We start from the raw sequence: 18,404 nt of genomic DNA on the forward strand, positions 1-18,404 counted from the left end.
GATACCCTTCTGTGTTCCTAAGACACCTCTTTTAAGAGTGATGTACTCAATGGCTGAAATATAAGCAGACACAGCAGTGAAAAACTACTTTAAGAAGTCTGGTAAAGTAGACTGAAAAATTTCAGCTATCAAAACTGCAGTCATAGAGCTTCTGTATATTTTGTCCATACAATGGAAATTGTATTTAACACTGCTCTATGAATATAAGCACAACTATTCTGCAGATAGTCTTGTGCTAATATATAAAAAATTCACTGTGTTAAAATAAGGACTGTATATACATCCAAACCAATTACATGAGTAATAAAAACCTTCAATACTCCTTAACAAAAGGGGGAACTGAGAGAGAGAAAGAAAACAAAATGACCAAAAAGAAGTTAAGTAGGTCTACATTTTAAGTGCTGGAGAGCGCGGGGCACACACTTGTCTGAACACACGCTCACTTCATAGTGCTTAAGCAACCAATTGTTTGCCTTCCTTGTAGTAAGTGCCCGCTCTTCAGTGTAGCTCCTCAACTCATAGGAAGGTCAAGAGCTGTTGAGGGCATTCACACTCCTGTAGGATTCACTCCTGTCACATATGTTACGGTGTATCAGAGTCCTGCATAAACTCTGCAACAGGACCCATCAGGCTACAAATAGAAAGCCACAGAATTGTCCTGATACTGTAAAGATTTACCAATCAGAAATCACAGTATGGCAACTATATGCCTTTCAAAAGCCCAAGAGAAAAAAAAAGAGTGAAATTCTGAAATGATACTGCAAAAGAAATTCACTCCCAGGCTGTCATAAGTGGGTTGGAAGAGGGTTAAAGAAAGGAGTGGGCAAAATGTATATATTTGAATAGACAAAATATCTCCACTAGAGAAACAAAGCCATAGTGATTTTTTTTTTTTTCAATTTGAAAAAAGGCCCGGGGTTCCCATAAAAATCTCCATCTGATTCAGCACAAACCCACATGAGCTGAGAAAATTAACAAAATCTTCCCAGGGAAGGAAGCTAAAGAGTTAAAGCATGTACATAATGTACTGCAGCAACTATCAAGCCTTTTGAAACAACAAACTTTTGTGTTTGCATGGCTTCGTAGAAGTTTACCTATGTCTGAACTGCATTGAGTAAATTTTTTTTTTGTTCCCAAACTTTTGTATGTGAAGTCTCAGAGGGTATTAATAATTAAGACATATTTCAAGTTGACAAATGATAGAGTTGAACTATCACTTTAAAGTGTTCAAAAGCTGCTTCCTCTCTGTTCCAGATTAAGAAACCATTTGAAGAAGTTCATTCTTCTAAAGACCATCAATAAAAACCCAAATAACTTGGTCCGTCTCAGGCATTTTTTCAAACAAGTTGTTTCTTCAGTGTAGCCTGTAAGCTACAAGAGAAGAATGGACAATTCTTCTACAGAAGTAACAGCATATTCTGCATTTAGGCAAAATAAAAATGTAAAATCTGGGTCTATGATTTTCTTTTGTAATCAATACCTGGTATAAAATTAATATTTATTCCATTAGCATTATTGGTGGAAGGGTTTTTCCCCAAATTTACCAACTAAACACACTGATTAAAGTAATATCTCTTGGAAGAAAAGCAGTAAGTAGTCTCAACTCTTATCTCACTATGAAGAAACTTGGGGCCTAATACATTTTTGTTTTGGACATGTTTGGACTGGCCTAACTTTGAGAAGCAGATGAGCACAGGGCACTTTCAGAAGTGGGTGGAAGATGGACCTTGATTAACCATAGTAAGCTGAGATTTCAAGCAAACATCTTGAAAGAATAATTCAGACAACATGTGAAACATCAACAGCTACCTGCCAAGGACCACAGGTTTGATTTTCAGAAAATACTATTGTTTGAAGCCAACAAGATATCCAGGATGCAACAGTATTTGCAGTGAATGCATAAAAGAGGATCCAGGGGTACAAGTCCAGAGGCATCCAGTGCACAATCCACCTCCCTCCAAAGCACAGTCATTGGCACTACTGGGCATCTGTGCACCACCACAGGGAGCAAATGAAGTATTCACTTCAGTATTCAGCCTGCTGAACCTGTATCTGAGAGAACTGATGGAGGATGGTGTTTAACCCCTGAAGAATTGGGAGGCACCTCTGATCAAAGCCCACCATTCCCATGGATGTGCCAGCAATTTTTAATGGCAAATGGGACTTGACTTCCACTCAAGGCAAGCAATGAACCATTCTTTCTCTGAAGACACAATCAGCAGGAAACTTTGTTGTGCCACTGGGCCCCAGGCATGGGAAGCTTCTTGACTTCAGGGATTTTTCTGAGGAAAGGCTTTCCATAGGAAAATGTTGCTTTGCTGAAATCTAAAACATTCTACAGCAATGTGTTGATTTGAATACTGTTTCTGCTGGAAACCAGGCCAATATGAAGACTGTCCAGCCAGTAAGGGTTCTTGGCAGGTGGCCAGCCCAACCCAGAGCTCCCAGGGCATACAGAAGCAATAATATATGTGAGCCCCCAGATTACTTATTTCTATCAAAATGTATGGTGGACTTTTATAAAAATCTTCAAAAGGTGCATATGCTTCAAGAAACTTTAAAAAAGGAAACATAAATCCTTTGTCTTCTGGAATTCACATTAGAGCAAGGAGACTACAGTCTCGAAGCCAAGCACTAAAAAAAGCAAGAGTAAGAATTCTCTTGCACAGTTGCAGTATTTCCCAACTATGCCAAAAGCTCTCACAGGCGTCTTTGTCAGAGAGGCTTGATTAATAGATTTAAAGAACCCAAACAACTAAAAATTCAAACCAAATTCAATTGTGTGGCACAACACACCACAATTAAGGGATTATGAAAACACAGAAGCCAGGCAATAAATACAGGCCAATGACTGTGTTACCAAATAAGTCTACTGAGTGATGGTAAAGCAGGAAGACACAGAAAGAGGGGAAAGCAAACATACAGGCCAACACCAGCCCCTGAACACACATTTCAAAGGCCTTTGAAGCTGATATTTATTAGCCCAATGAAGGACAGCTCATTGGAGAGGAAGGGAAAGTGCTCCACACACACACTTCAGCCCACCATGGCCAAGAGGAGGTGGAATTAGCTAATTCCTGGCTTTCAGGAAAGCCTGGACTACAGGGCAGGACAGCTCAGTAAAGGACAGAAATATGAACAGTGTCAGCTGTAAGCTAGCAAGCTGTGGCACACAAAATACCCAACACAGTCTGCAGTAAGCAAGCAGCTGCCAGACCATGAACAGGCAGCAAGGAAACAGAGGATGTCCTCTCCAGCCCTCACCAGTTGCAAAAATGATGGGAACAAGAAAAGATGATTGAACTGCCTCTCCAGCTCAACCCAATACACTGCAACTATCCCTCTTTGCCCTGAGGGCAATACCAGCTCTGAGGACAGCTATATCACTGAAAATTTCTGGGAACAGAAGCTGCCACTACCAGTTGAAGGGAAAGAAGACACTGCTGTACCCGTGCTGTAAGTATTCCATTACCAACCATCCACAGTGCAAAATGCTTCTCTTCCAAGTCTGACCAACACCTCTGACAAAGAGTGAACTGAAGGAAATGTCAAGAACACCAAACCTAGAAGCAATAAATCATTTTGTCAAAGAGCAACCAATGAAGCATCTTGCAGCAGGCTTAGAAACTCACTTCCAAAAGTTCCTGAGAAGCAACTAAATCACAGTTAGTCACTGTCTTATGTTCAAGTTGCTGGTAACAATAGTTGCAGATGCTTTATCTGGATGGAGCCCATTAAACCCTGTATCTGGAGGCAGCAGGGAATGATGCTCTTGACAAGCCCAACCAGCTCCCAATGCCAGCAAGGTGCAGACTGTGACTCTAAGGTATATAAATGGTTGCCCAACTAAGCTGGAATGGCTTTTACCATTACTTGAGAATTAATTTAGGATGCTGCTGTAACTGAGGAAAAAGGGTTAAGTATGTTTTTGTGGGAATACAGCATTCCTTGATGCTGGAAGATGAATAGTATTTCCTTATGGCAATCACCCTGTGTAAGGCATGGGAAATGTTCCCAACTACAGTGGTGAGCAGCTTTCTTGGCTCCTGTGCTGAACAAACATGGTCTGCAGAGCAGTGTTGAATGGCACAGGAGGAGGTCACTTGGTCTAAACCACAGTGCCATGAGCTTGTAGAGTGAACGCAAGACAGACAGCAGCTCCTTCTGATTGATGACTCTTCCAACACCTGCCAGCTCTTCACTGCTTGCACTGGAGACCTCACATCCTTTCACTGTTGTATCAGCTTTCTTTTCTACAGTCAATTTTAATGCCATTACTGCATGGGGGCGAACAACACTACTGCGCAGTCCATCTGGGTATATAACCATAGTTGTTTTAATGAATTGATCACTGCCATTTTACTTATTGAGCAATACAGAAGTGTTCATATACTGCTGGACCTGTAATACTTGTGTTTTGCTAATGAGGAAAAGAAAAAGTCTAATCCTTGCCAGCAGTTTGCTGGCAGTTAATACCACAACTAGCCATCACACAGCAACAAAACAAGCTTCCTCTCCAAGCAAAGCAAAAAACCCTCTACTAACCTGGGCCAATACATTAAAAAACCCTCAAAGGCTGGTGATAAGGTATTTCCTCACTTCAATGAAAACTGATTAATACTTTAGAGATTTTAAATATACAAACCCATTACTCCATCTTCTCAAATTTTCCGTAACTGACAAAACATTACTGTTAAAGAGATTTATGAATTCACAATACAGGTTTTTAATTTATGACTGCTAATCTAATATTCTGGCAATGCTTCTCTTTTCTCTGCAATTCCCTCTTTTACTGTCTCTCAGTATCTCTCACTTACTGCAACATGTGAGATCAAGACTTTAAGCTCCAAGCTGGAGTCTTTCCTGGTTTCTCTAGGGTGTCTAACACATTTTCAAGTGAACAATAACATTTTGATCCCTTGTGAACTTTAAATGAGTTTTCTATATGACACAACTGCCAGAGGGATTTTCTAAATCTAAATTTCATTAAAGACTAAAGAAAAGTTGCTCATGAAAGCTACTCATGAACAAAATGCCTGAAAATAAAATTTAATGCCTTTTGAAGGATGAAGTGAAAAGTTGGTCAAATTCTTTATGTTCTCCAAACAGCCAAAGCCATTGTCCTGCCATGGTCTTCAGGTCTTCATTTAAGTAATTAAGCAAGAACAAGGCAGGGGAAGTAGGGGGCATGGCAGATTAAAAAAAACTTAAAAGAAAACTCAAATTTCCAGAATCAGGCATAAAAATGGTAATTCCTAATTTCAAGAAAAACATGGTCATGTGTCCTTTGAAGCCCATCAATGACTCTGCTAAGCTGCTCAAAAGGCCCCTGTCACTGCTGATGTGATACATGAAGCCTTCTTCTCCCCATGTGAGACTCTCTAGCCCTTGGCCAGAATGTTGGTCTCTGCTGAGATACAAATATTATATATTTATGGACAACAATACAAAATTTGTTTAAATAAATGACACTATCATAATTTCTACAGAGTACTTGTTTAAAGAGAGATGGCTATTTGAGGTACACCAGCCTCATAGTGCAAAATGAAAATCTTTCATTAATCTGTGTTTAAATATTTTAAGATGTATTTTGTGAACACGAGATAATTCTAGTCTGAATACTAAAACAGGAGAAAGTCCAGATATATTTGAAAATTCATGGTGAGGCAACAGTCCCATGTTACTTTTAATTAAAAAAGATTTGTCTCCACTGGGAATTGGGAGAGGCTGCTTATCAGCCTCCAGTTCTAATTCTGCCTCTACCGCTGAAATCACACAGTGACTCCAGGCAAGTAATTTCATCCTTTCTGCCTGAGTTTTATTTTTCTTCTTTTGTACTAAAAACAGGCTTACTGACACAAGACTATATATCTCTGGAAGGAATAAAGAACTGTTAACAACACAATAGATGAGGGAATAGTCTTTTGAAGTGCATGTAGTTAAGGAAGGACCAACACAGCTCACTTCTAGAGCACAGCTGTTATTTGTTCCCACTTATTTCCCTTATTTCGAAGTAAGGAAAAATACAAGGTTACTTCACTTGCTGAAGTGCTGTTTTTCTCACAACTGCTATTAAATGGTTCCTAGACTACCACTGGATGAATAACTGGTAGTTGTCATGGAGGGTAAACTTTTGAGTTACCTAAACTCTCTCCTGAGCTACAGAGCATGTCTGTGCCAGCTCAAGCAGGAAGCAGAAGTCAGTGCCCTGAAGCCCAGATGAATAGAATATTCCTTTTTCAGACAGCCACTGGCCTCTGAGACCACAGAGGACTGTGGCCTCTTTTGGGCTACACCAGCATCAAACACTGACCTGGCCAACAGGGAGAAGAGTTTGATTCTCCTCTATTCTACAAAACCAGAAATAGAGCACTTCAGTTTTCTGCTTCCATTTGCTGCAAAACAAGTGGGAAAGAAGAGCTTCATTTCTGCTTTGGTTTCACTTGCTTAAAATTGCACTGGAAAAAATTCCTGAATCTCAGGTTCTGGAAAACAAATGAGTCCTAGACACTGTCTATACCTAAGGCCTACCTTCACTTTAAACTTAATGTATAAGAGTCTGGTTGGATAGTTAATGCTACAGTACAGGCTCTAGACTCCACACTGACCACCTGAACAACTGAACTGCAGTGAAACTGCAGAGCTATTAACCAGGCACAATACTGTAATTTTCTCCTAAAAGAAGGACTCTCCCAGATCAAAACTGATTAATTTTTTTAAAAGCCCAGGGTCACACAATTGACTTCTGTTACTCCAGTCCTGAAGTTTCCATTTATTATCTTGCAGAATTTCAAACAGCTTTGCTGATAGACCTGCCTGGATTTCTGAAATATTTCCTACACAAGGCTCCCAGTCACATCCCCAACCATGGCTTAACCATGGCCTGTCAGTTACTGGACTGGAGAGTGACAAGAAGCACACCTCTGCTGAATGGTGTGTCACCCACTCCCGAGAACTTGTCCACTTTAATGACACCAACGTACCTTGAACGTGCATGAAGTTATAAATGTGCATATGCAGAAGGGCAAATCTGATGTCCAATGAAACAGAAATAGATGGGAAAAAGGAGGTGAGGCCTTAAAGTGGTGTGTGGGGTGTGTGGGACTGTGTGTGCTCTGCCAACTGCTTCATGTTGCTTGCTGAAATTCTTGTTTATCTGGAATGTTGTGATTCCCCATTTCATCAATTTAAGAACTAAGGGGAACTTAAAACTAAGCATGACCCGCAGGCTGCTGCCAGTATGAACTCCCCCTCCACCACTTGCTCAAGGCCAAGACGCTTACCAGCTGAAATTTTCCACACTTGGTCTTTCTCATTAATCTTGAATGAATGTGGTTCAGATGATTCAGAACTAATCTGGCTTCTGGAATTAGAGCAGCAGAGAACAAACGAATGTTTAACCTCTCCCCTGGAACACTCAACCTCTCCCAGATGCTAAGGGTACTTTTCCTTGGGAAGCTTAATGTGCTTATAGGATCTGCAACACTGCTGCAGAGGAGGTTGCACAGATTTGTACTCACTGGGCCATACACAAAAGTGTTTGATGCACATGTCAGAAAGTTATGTAAAAGAAAATACAATGATGATGATGATGATGATGATGATGACAAGAGCATCAAAACAGAAGTATTCCCATATTTGAAAAGCCTCAATTACGTATTTCATCATCTCAATTCTAACTCTTCATGCATATCTACTACATGAGTCTAGCATTCATGGTAACCCCCAGAAGACCTGAGCTGAGACCATACTGCACAGCATGCAAGGTGCTCAAAAGATAAATGACAGATAGTTTGTGGATGCTATCATCAACACAGAAGTTTAATGCATAAATAATGTGTTATCCTTAGAGATACATTTTTAGAAATAAACTGCTAAGGCATTAAAAATTTAGTATCAAAATATGTCAGTTTTCACTCATTCATACTCCCAAGATTATTCCTTTTGAAGAACTGAGAGCTGTATTTTAGGGATGGGGAGAGACATCCCAAAACATACACAAAAAATCCTACAGCATCCAACAACGGGCTGTTTCACCTCGGGGTCTGGGTCTACAGACTCAACAAAATATAGCATTTTTTTGTACTCAGAAGCATTGTAGAGACACCATCTATATCAACTCTCCCACCCACAGAGCTATAGAGAAATAATTTCCATTCAGAGAAAGGAAACCATACACACAGAGGTAAAAAGGCACCTCCAAAAACACCCAGTAAACAGTGGGAGAGCAGGACCAGCCCCCAGACATGCCCCTCAGGTCTGGGCCCTTCCTGACAGCCCACAACTCACACCACTGTTGCCAGGGCTCCTCATCACTGACTGACATCAGATGCACCTAACAACAGCTCAGCTTTTCTCCTAAAGTTATCCCAAATGTTTCCAGCTGGCTGCAGAGGAAATTAAAAGCCAAATTCTAATATGCCCTCCACTTTACAATAAATTTAAAGCAAATGGCACAAGCTTGACCAAATTCTATCCCATCAGCTCAGTCCAGTCAGGAGAAGGTGAAATTTTTCCACTTATTCTTGATAACTCTTCAACTCAACAATGCCTCAAATTCAAGGGGCAGAACAGATGAGATCTCAGATATCTACACTACACAAGTCCCTTCCCTCTCTACAGCCTCTGCCAAAATGAAGAACCCCACTAAACTATGGCTGGGGAGTGTGTGTGATTTGCACTCCCCTGGTCTCTGAAACAAGAGCACTCCTAGCTAATTTTACAGGAGCAATAACCACAGCACCCAACTTCCAGTATCTTCTACTTAAAATTTTCAAAGCAGAGGTATGAAATAAAGAATTTCATACATTCTGCACACCTAACTGTAGACAAATACTCAGAGGACTTAATTTTGACTCATTTTAGCCACTTTCATTTAACAGAAAAATAAACCTCCCACCGGTAATGGGAAATAAAATTCAGTGTGCATCTTTATCCCTAATCCTTACCTCTATCAACAGCTATTCAGCCTGCTGAGAATACCAACATTGTACTTAATAATATTCTAATAATTCTCTCAAGTTACAATATTATCTACATGAATGAAGGAACTCAGTGAGGAAAAGAAAAGCTGACCTTCACAGAATTTATAGTGAGAAGTCTCTCTTCTACCTTTAGGCCAGTGATTTCTCATATGACTGATGAAGCTGTATTGCTAAAAAGGAGACTACTTTTCTCAAAATTGTCTTAAAACACTGTCATTTCAACAAATCTCGGCTTCCCCAGTGGAATCCATGATGTGGTCTGTTTCCCTCTCCTGCTTTTTCTCAGCTGTTTGTACAGAAGTTGAATGGACTCAGTAAGACAAGGCTTTAACATGGCTCTTCACTTGGGGATTTGCAGTAGAAAGCAGAGGTGTAGGAATAAAAGATATATGAAGAAGGTGAAGTTTTACAATTGCTTTTGCAATGAGATACTTGCTTCTACATTTCTGTTTTATCAGCTGTGACTCCATGTGGTGAAGGTTGAAAAAAAATCATTATGAACATGAAAAAAGTCACAGAAAGTCACAAATATCAGAGTTTCTTTTTTCTGCATAGTGTATCTTTACAGCAGTTTGTTAGCAACTTTGTGCCAAAACACCAAATTGTAGAGGGATCATCCACTCTTTCCTGACAAAGCCCAGGAAAGTTACAGAAAAAATACATACCCAAATATGGCAATTCAGCAATCCTCAGTGCCCTCCCTGAACAGCTCTGGTTTAGCAGCCAGTGGAGGAGACCACAAGTCCTCAACAAACCAAGAGGTTCTGGGAGATCCATCAGCTGGTGAGCAACCCCAAAACCAGAGGTATTTCACTAATGAAGAGTACAATCTTTGGAGGCACCAAAAGGAGCTGCTAAGATGGGCTTGGTTACCTATGAGACACTGTGTAATTCTCCTTTCAGTTGAATTGGTATCTGCCATGCAGTTGCAAAATACCCTTATTAATATTAACTAGAAAAAATATGTTCAAGAATGTATATGCACTCTCTCTGTGTAATTAATCTCTGGAGTAAAGCTGTTCCTTGGATTATTTCAAGTATAGAAAATCAGTGAGCTAGATTACAGGAAACAATTACTTATGGTACACTGGTGTTTAGAAAGAGACAGTGACACCCTGACATCCCCAGACAGCATTTGAGCCCTCTAAAGCTGCAGATCACAGAAAGTATCAAGCTATGCTTTTCAAACATCAGATGATGCAAGCTTGTTCATTCTAGTGAAATGATACTGATCAGTCATAAAATGAATGGGACACAATCTTTTAAACATTGAAGAGGCAATAATTTATAAAGTATCTGTTTACTACAACCAATTAAGCAGAAATATTTTCTTCATGTGTCAATTGTAAATTCTGACAAATCAGGGAAGGAAAAATGGAACAAATTACTTTGCCAAACCACTCCAGTTAATTCTCATGTTGGTGGTTTCACTGATAGTTAAGTCTTTTTTATACTGCCATGTACAGAACATCACTGAACTTTCCAGCCAACACACAAAGGGCTGATAGTAAATACTCATGAACTAGAAAGCAGCAAGCTCAGCCATTTGCAGGGCTGAACCACCCAGAGAGCTGCCTGTGCTGGAAGTGGCCAATACACCTGCAATTCTCAGGTCAACTGGAACATGCTCAAGCAACAGCTCCTTTTTAGAAATCCAAGCACCTAAATTTCAGATCACAGACAAACATGACTTGAAGCAAAGCAGACTTGGATACTTTAAGCAGAAATTGCTGTCATCTCATTCCATTCTTAGCTCTTTTGAAACCATTTTTCTGTCCTATTCCTAAGAGGACCTGCCACTCTGTTGTCATGATCAATCCCTGCTCATAAACCATCTCCTCCTCCACATTAGCTCCTCTGCTGAATCTGTTTTTGGGTTTTATTATTGTCTTCATTCTATTTCAGAAATTTTACAGCTCATTTGTACAGCTTTTAGCATCTCAGCATGGGATAACTTCACAACTAAATCTTATTAAAGCTATTCACACAATTCCTATGGACAGGACAAGGGCCTGTGTTTCTTCATTAACTTGTGTGGAAACTCAGCTGACAGATTTGTCTCTCGTCTCTCCCTCTTTCTTGGAGGGACTCTAGCTAGACTTGTGAAGACTAGAAAGCAGCAAGTGAGATTCACTAGGTTATGTGAGAGAAGTTAAATGGAATAAAATCAAAATGGACAAAAAATTTAGCATTCAACAAGGGCTCTTGATGGGAACTAAGATACTTGGTTATAAACAAGTCCAAAGATGACAAGTCAGCTCAAAGAAAGATACAGAATGCACTATTTTAATGGCTTTGTCTAGAGATAAAGGGTCCCTTCTTTTGAAGGAAAAGCTATTTTCTGTGTGTTCCCCATTATTCAGGCTACAGTAGCCTGAGTGGGAAGATGATGCTTGCTAACCTCTCAGTGCCACACTGGAAAACAGCTTTAAGCACTGAACTTAGAGGTCTTTTCAAACCTTAATGATTCTATTACTTGCCTATGAAAGTAGCTTTAACAAAGGCTTATGTGAAATGCAGAAGGGAAATCAAGAACATGGCAGAACTCATTACACCTTCATGATGAGAAATTTCCCCGTACTTGCAAGCACAGTGAACTGAAAGCAAAGGTTTCAAACCTGCCTGCATAGGTATTTCACACTAAGTTCCACTGAAAAAGTAAAGAAAGAAAAAAGCTGGTAATGCATAACAGCCAAGTGATCCCTACACAACTGCTGACTCTAAGCCACCCCAAGAGAAAAGCTTCTTGGGAATGGCAGAAGTGTCACTATTTCACACAGTCTTGCATGAACAGACTGCATCAAAACATTTCCTATTAAGTTCACAACATGTGCAATTCTTTTTGGGAATTCCGCCTTTTGTAATTCTCCTTCTGAGGGAGAGGAAGAGGGAAGACCTCTCTTTCTGCTGTCTCCAAGCAAGCTCCAGTCTTCAGTCCCAGACCATTCTGGCGTTATACATGAGTGTGTATTGTGGTCTCTTCAACAGGGCAGCAAGGCTTAGTGCCTACTTCCCTCTCCAAGGAAGAGAACGATGTTCACCACTATGGCACTGACCGGAGACGGTGATTTTAATTGAAGTAGGAACTGCCTGATCTGCATCTTTGAGTAGCCAACAAACAAAAACTGGCACTGAAATTCATCTGTAGGATGGGTCGTGAAAGAGTGACTTCAGTGCCAGTTTCATAGTAACCACCAGGGAAAAAAGTTTCCCCAAAGGAAAAGAGAGAGTTCAATCTGCCTCCTTTTCTTGGCTTCCCTTTTAAAGAATACAAATAAGCTTCCTGAAAAACAACAGGCCTTTTGATGAGGTAATAGTTTTCCTCCATGTTTTTGTTTGTTTGTTGAAAACACTTGGATTTCACAGGAAGAAGTAACAAACACAACTGGGGATCAACTTCGTTAAAGAACTTTAAAAATCAACAGGACACACATCTCTTGCTTCAGCCACTAAACTGGATTGTCTCACTGGCTCGAGCAAAACTGCTGAATTATTTCCCTAACAAAAGAAAGGCGCTTTTAGGTCCTATAATCTCATTTCAAATCCTTTTACCCACTCCCTTCTCTTTTTGGCCTTGAAATTGCAATCCTCTTTCAGGACTAATCTCAGGACTAATTGGTGCCAGCACTCCAGTTTCTCTTGCCATTCTGTCCCCTCCCTACCGCATTGTTCAGGTGCCGAAAAGGACAGCAGGCCAGGGTTCAGTGCCCCTGTAATGAGTCTGTTCCTACAGACTAACTGTTAATAATTAGCAGGAAGCATTTTGTCTTTAAATTGCACAGCATGAGCAGCACAATTTCACTGAGCCAGAGAATGCTTCACTGTGGCTGATGAAGCTCCCCAAGTTTGTGGGTGATGTGCAGGCTGGAGGGCAGCGTGCAGGGGGCCAAGCCTCCCAGCTGGGCACACAGGGTGGCACAGGCAGTGCCAGCCCCTCCAGAGCTACCTGTGGCAGGAAGGAGGGAAATGAGTAGCACGCTGCACACATCACCTACAGCAGCTGCCAAGGAAAGCATCAACGTGATGGGACTGAATTGGTGTGGTGAAAGGACAGTCTGAGTTTAAGAAATATTCCAGAATACAATTCCCTGAAGAACAACAAGTAAAGAGGAGATTTAAGAAAGTCTGCTACTTTTCAGCTCATGACTGTATTTGCAGGTAGTGCCAAAAAGGAACAATTACTTCTCTTACCAAGGGAATAGCAGTGTTGACCGTTTTCCATTTTCTGAAATTTTCTCAGACTTGCAAAAGACTTGGAAGCAAAATTAGTTTTTCTGTATTTGGAAACTTCAATTTAGTAAGTGCATTAAAACAAAACCATAAAAAAGCTGTTTCCAATGGATGTTCATTTCCAGCAAACCTAAGGCTAACCCTGAGTTTTGATTCAGGAAAAAGAAGCCAAAAGCTTCTGAAGTTTTCAAAGCTTCAGAAGCTTGCTTTGGTTTTTTACATCACCAAATGTACACATTAAGTTTTGACATTTTGATATTGTATAGCGCATTCTACTGTCCTGAAGCTGAAGGTCAACACAAGAAACTCCATCTGAGATACACACTGCTTCCATCATGCCCCCAGCAGTGCTCTGCAATTTAACCACCACTGGGACTAAATCCACACTCCTGTTCACTGCTGTCTTCAGACATCTATGAGGAGGCATGTCATGAAGAACAGATTAGCATCAAAACAGGAAAATTATACAACCTGCTTCACTCTCCTGAAAGATAAACACTTCTTGCAGAGCATCAGTGAGAGACAAGCTGTCAGATGCTGAGACTCCTGCAGAAGTCAACACACAAGACACTTGAGTCTCACTAGATTTAGGGAATCTACCATAACTGCAAAGAGACAGCAACAAATATACGTGTGTAGAAAGGAATGCTCAGCCAGTATCTCACTACCACTGGAGAAAAAAGCAGTTTGTGACTGCAAGAACCTTCGGGAATGGTGTGGGTGTGTAACTTATACACAGTAAGGACACAGCATTTATCTCTGGTCATAGAAATTGATAGCAAGTATGAACACAGACTGAAACTTAATGATGATTTTTCTTCATTTGCACCAGGTCAGGTGGTGTCTCAGTGGCTCAGTTAAGATGGGTAATAAGGAAATTCTGCACATATTACCATCCTTGGAATGCTAGATTTTCCCACCACACTAAAGCCATCCACAATGCAAGACTTTGCTGAGGAATTCATATTATAGATCAGCTGAATAAGGGCATTTAAATTTTCCATGTCTTGAAAATGCAGTTTGCAAATGTGCTCAGGATCCATCACTTATTTCTGTTTGCCTTTGTGTCACAAATTTCAGACTAAGGGCTCTCCTCAGGTCATCCAATTCAGCTTCCTGCCAGCAGAAAACTCTTTTCTACAGGCAATTTTCTAGAATTTTATTGAGTCTGCTTTTCAGCACTCTACCAGATGGATTTCAGACAATCTCCTTTAAGGAACTAATTCAGTCTAGTAAGTTCATTATTTGCACCTGGTCAATGACCAAGGGAAGATAATCCAGGGTCTGTGTACTTGGCTCCTTCTCATATGCTATTAAAATGGGAAGTTTTCCATCCTACTGTCAAAATCTGTTCACAGCAGCAATACAACAGCAGCAGAGAGACATCCGCCTGAAAATCAAGTAATTGTGTCTACAGAGAGATATTATTAACTTGTTTATGGCATCAAAGCAACCTCCCTTTTCTACACTGCAGTTTGAAACCTGGTAATCAGAAGATAGCAAGTGAAGACCAGTCCCCTCTCCTCAGGTCAGAGTCCCTGGGTAGTGTTTGCCTGCTCCAAAGCACTCCAAATGCCTGTGCCAGCCCAGGCTGCTGCACTGCTGCTGCATTAGAACACCAGGCTGAAAGATGCAGCAGAATGCCAAGCTGTGCCTAGCAAATGACCCTTTTTCACCAAGCTTGTGAACTCCGAGGAATCATGAAGCTGAGGTAAAGCATTTTCCCCCTCTTTTTCCTGGCACTGGAAGACTTTCCTATGGCATTGAACTGACTTGAAAAATCAGGTTTGCAAGTCAGGAAACCTTTAAGGCAGGTTTGTAGCACACACTCACCAGACTGTAACAGTCAATACGAAGCACAATGATGCCTCCATGCTCTTCTGGAGGGAATCTCCTCTGGGACCCAAGCATACCATAAATTTACTAGCACAGCACTGTGCCATCTCAATAAGATTATGGCTCAGTGATGGGTTCTCACTGGTAGGAATGCTTTAAGAAGGCCCTTGTCCTTGACAAGCCCCAATACTTCAAAAAAGCCCCACAACAAATCACCAGGATCACACTTAAAGCACAACTACACAAGCGTCTTCACCAGCACAACTAAGAGGACAGTTTGCTATTCTACAAGGGCAGCAAAAGCATCTTAAAATGACTTTGCAAAGAAAAAACAAGAAAACACACCAAAAATTCCCCAACAAAGCTCCAAAAGCCCAAAAGCAACCCTCTACTGAACAACCGGGTGATTCTGCTCCAAGGGTCTTCAAAGCTCAACACAAACCAAACTCCTAAAGCTCTTGTTCCATGTAATTACAAAATATAGGGCTCATCAATGCAAACTGCCCTATTTTCAAAGCAGAGTTTTGATAGTGATATCCCCAGGGTGACAGAAAAGGACCAGCTCTAACACTTCCAGGAGAAATTTCCAGTTTCTTTTCCCCCCCAAATCCGACCAAGTCTACTTCTACACATGAAGACAAAAGCAGCAAAATGTACTTAATAATCAAAATATCTACACTGCTTTAGCAATATAGCTGTCTGTGGCTCTTAAACTATCATGGAATAAATGTGTTTGTATAAAGCCTTCCTTTTACATTATATTATACTTGCAAGTTGCAAAATAAAATCTGGGTACTCCAGAAGCTTTGTTTGTTATTAATTCCCTTAAGTTTAGAAAATTATTTCATTCTAATTAATTGTTTTATTTATTTTTTTAATCTCATGAGAAAAATGGTCTTCTTCATCTTTCATATGCAAAACAGCTAAAGAGAGAACAATTTTTTATATAGAGAAGGAACTCCAATTAATAGAGATCTTAAATACGTGGGGAGCTGTTATGAATTTTGCCATTGATCAGACAGCTGCCTGAAAAAAAAACGCCTTTTCAGGAAAGTTACATAATTAAAAGTAACCCAATTCCTTTTTGTTTGTATTTTTTTCTCCATCTGCTTATCCAGATTAAACATAAAAATTAATGAAACCCAAATGATGTCAAATTTGCTAAATTTACATTTCTCTTTCATATACTTTTACCGGGCCTGCATCCTGCTTGTCCATCAGTTATGAATTTCCAATGCTCCATGGACATTTGAAAGCGCTGTTACATTTTTAATAACCCAACTTTCAGTATCTGCATTACTATGCAATTCATTTTTCCAAATTCCATGTATTCTGTCTTAAAAAACATCACCCTCACCACCATCACAATAGAATAAACCACAGGATTCAACACACTTCTAAACTAAGTGGAAGTGCCAAAAAGAGAGTCTGTTCTAAGCATCTTTAGCTTTTCAAACTAACCTTAGGAAAGTCTCTACCAAGCCTATAACCACTGTTTCAACAGAATTTCTTTTGGAAGCATATATAATGGAATTGTGATAAAAATAGTTACAGAAAAAAAAAGCAGTGAGAGGCGTAGAGCTCTGCAATATTTATACCACCCAGGCAGACAACACAGAGAACCAATCAGTGAGGTTAAAAACTGCAGCACACAGAACAACTGACAACAGCAGTCAGGTATAAGGGGCCATAAGAAACAAATGCAAAACCCCCTCTACATAAAATTGGACACTGACTACTACCTTTAAAAGTGACCAGAATAATAAATTACAGTTATTCTACTTTTACAAATAAAGTCCATGTAGTCCTGATTCTAATACCAAAAATATGTCATACAAGCTAATGAAAGAAAAATTGAACAAGTGCATGCATGCTGCAGCCAGCCAGGAAAGAAATACATTTACAATTGTATTAGCAAGACCCACTGGCTGTGCTATCTTGGATGCTTTAAGGGCAGAGCAATAAAAAATTACCATACATAACTGCACTGTTCATATGAGCTGGCAGAGTGAGTACTGGCAATTAACAGGAGGGGATTGTCAACAAAGCAGGGATGAGTCAGGATGTAAAGAAAGGAAAGATCTTTTATAAAGCACTGATCCACACTCATATTTGAGTTGGCCAACCTCTTCAGCCATTTGCCTTTCACAAAGGAATAAAGGATCTGAATGCATAGAGGTGGAAGGCATGCTCCCTGGTAGACAGATACACAGCTGTATGCGACAATCCAAACAACTTCACCCCACAGAGAGAGCTGGGCTGCAGCCCCACCCACGTTCCTCTTCTGGTATCCCCAAGTTATTCACCAACAACACAAACCTCCCTAACGAGTTTGCCAGCCACACCGATGGCACAAACCCTCTTCAGACCAGTTGTCTCAAACAATTCTCCCATCACTGTTCTCTGAGTATTTGCTCTTTTGTAATGAAAATAGGTCACCTGCCCTAAAACAGTACATTTTTGTTTTAAGTGCAAGAGAGAACAGCTTCCCTGGCAGCCAGGCTGTCTTTTGACATAAAAAGTACACTGCAGTATATAGACATATCTGTGCACTGAAACCCCAGAGATCTGCACATTTATTACTAAAACCATATGCAGTCATAGGGAAAAAAGCCTCTGACAAAATGGGGAACCTTATCAAAAGAAGAACAACACAAAACCCACCCGGATGAAACCCACAGCCTGTTTAGTCCATTTATATGACCTAATGACAAAGATGAATTTTTCACAGAAAGTGGAAGAGCAACATAATATAGCACAGTAAATTTGTGCTTGCTTCTACAGCCCATGTGGACTTGAAGTACTGGAGAGATTGATTTAAATGTAAAAATCCCACAAGGACTAGAATCTTCTCCCAGATGCATTTATTTGTATTAGCTGTGAACATAGTAATCAAACAAAATTCCACCTTTTGTGGGATTATCACTTAATCATTAGCCTCAACATTCTCCTGTGGTCGGAGACTAAGGTTCCACTAAGTAATTTACAGCCTGCCCCTAAGCCTCCCATCCCCACTCTTTCAACCAGTAGCAAAACAAGCAAACAAGCGAGCAAGCAAACAAACAAACAAACAAAAATCCCCAAAATCCAAGAGGAAAATGCTGCATTTTACAAACAGGTTCACAATTCAGAAACAGCACAGATACCATCAATGAGTACCGCATGCCTACAGACTGGTCTCAGGGACACCTGGAATGGAAAGAAAGCCAACAAAAAAAATTCAATTGAATTCAATTTCTCGAAATCTATCTAAAACATGGCCTCTGAATTCTCACTTGTGTATGGCTGCAACAAAACTGCCTCACAGGACTATGGGGTTTCCATAATAAAGTCAAAACATCTGTGAAAAAACAC

The 18,404-nt window shown here is 40.3% G+C and overlaps 1 protein-coding gene across 7 annotated transcripts in view; it reads right to left on the reverse strand.

The window, feature by feature from the left end:
• The window catches only part of FOXN3 (forkhead box N3), a 205,088-nt gene that overhangs the window by 74,038 nt on the left and 112,646 nt on the right, over positions 1-18,404 (reverse strand). The gene's annotated exons all lie outside the window — the stretch shown is intronic.

Source organism: Molothrus ater, chromosome 6 (assembly GCF_012460135.2).
Source record: "Molothrus ater isolate BHLD 08-10-18 breed brown headed cowbird chromosome 6, BPBGC_Mater_1.1, whole genome shotgun sequence".
Taxonomy (NCBI): Eukaryota; Metazoa; Chordata; class Aves; order Passeriformes; family Icteridae; genus Molothrus; species Molothrus ater.